Raw genomic sequence first — 1,732 nt, forward strand, 5'->3', positions numbered from 1 at the left:
GGGAAAGAATACCAGCCAAGAAAGACTCCTCGTGGTTAACTGGGCCCAAGTTCATAGAGCCAGCAGCCATTGTCTACGGGAGCCTCTCACCCAAGGTGCACACCAGGGAAAAGCTACAGACTGGGCTGCCAACCTCCGGAAGCCCCTTTTAAGTGAGCTCCTAGGACCAAAATTCAACCAATAGGAAGGAATCAGACTTTACGGGTCCAACCAGAGCTGCACAGTTATATCCTGGTGGTGCTATTTGGACCAATCAAACTGTGAGAATTTGGAGTTCTCACTTGCACAGAAATGGACCAATCAGGGACCAGGGGCGGGAACTTCTCTCCGTTTGTCAGCCTCTCCCGTTCTGGGGAGCGCGCTCTCAGTTTCCACTAAAGATAATCTCTCTTGTTGGCCGAAAAGCCTTTTGTGGAGGATTGTCTCTGTTGAAAGATTTTTCACTGCAGATTTGATAGATGTAAGACTATGCAGATGATCTATTATTGAGTGAGCTTTCGTTTTAGTGTCTTTCAAGGTGTTGGTCCATTCCAAGTAGAATGTCAAATTTATGGACATACAGTTGTCTCTGGCATTTTAATCCTTTTGATATCTGTAGGGTCTGTGGTGACTAATATCCTTTCTTTCATTGCTGGTATCAGTGGTCTTTTTTTCTTGGCCAGTCTACCTACGGTTTTGTAGAAATTTTTGGATCTTCTCAAAGAACAATTTTTGGTTTTATTGACTTTTCTCTATTTTTCTACTTTACTTGTTTTCTGCTCTGATCTTTATGATTTACCTCTCTAAAGGAGTTTGGGGCCGATCCACGTGTTTTGGTTAGGGCTTGTTGGTATGCTGGTGCACCTTGTACCCCGTACTCTTCCCAAACTCACACCAATCCCCTCATTCTTTTCTGAATCTGATGAAACTCAAGGGTTGTTTCCAACAGTATGCACATGGGTACACTCAATTTTGCACCGTTTTAGAGAGTTACAGGTCCTAGGCTCAGGATCCCCACCCTGGAACCCAAATCCGATTTGTCAGCTTCTAGTTTTCACTTTTTGGCTATTGCGACTCAAGAGCTTCACATAAGACAGTTTGTATTAGCAAAATACTCTAGTGATAAAAGGCAGAAAGGGCCTGTTAACAAAGGAGGTATTTTCAGCTTCATCAAGCTGTAGTTTGTCAACTTTTTGTCTTTCAGCTAAAACACCTTGCCGACACTGTCCCACCTCTGTTCTGTGTTTTCATCCCCGGTTCCTTAGGGACGAAACCGTCATGCGCACCTCTCCCGCTCCGGCCCCGGAGATGCTTAATCGAGGCTTTTGCAATGAATCGGCCACTCTGGGCTTACTTTTTGACCCTTGACCTCACCTCAAGGAGGGGTGCCAAGAGAGCGGGCCTGGCAGGAGCCTTGATGGGTCTCCGAGCCGTTGTCCTAGCCCACGAGGGCTGCACCCACACCGAAGACCGCACCTACCCCACGGCCCTTCGGAGAAAGCCGTCGATGTTCACGACCGCCGACCCCAGTCCCAAACCCCTCTGAGGTCAATGCCACAGCCTCACCTCTCAACGCCCGCTTGCAGCCCCTCCCTTTGATGGGCGTCTCCGCAGGCCAATGAGCAAAGCCGTATCGGCCCCCGGGGCGGGGCCGAGCGCAACCAATCTGCTCGGGTGCCCGCCGGGATGGGGGGGCGGTTCCAAACGGACCAATCGACGGCGGCGGTGTGGGCGGGAGCGGGGGGGCCGGGCC

Source organism: Pteropus vampyrus, unplaced genomic scaffold (assembly GCF_000151845.1).
Source record: "Pteropus vampyrus isolate Shadow unplaced genomic scaffold, Pvam_2.0 Scaffold267, whole genome shotgun sequence".
NCBI classification, from domain to species: domain Eukaryota; kingdom Metazoa; phylum Chordata; class Mammalia; order Chiroptera; family Pteropodidae; genus Pteropus; species Pteropus vampyrus.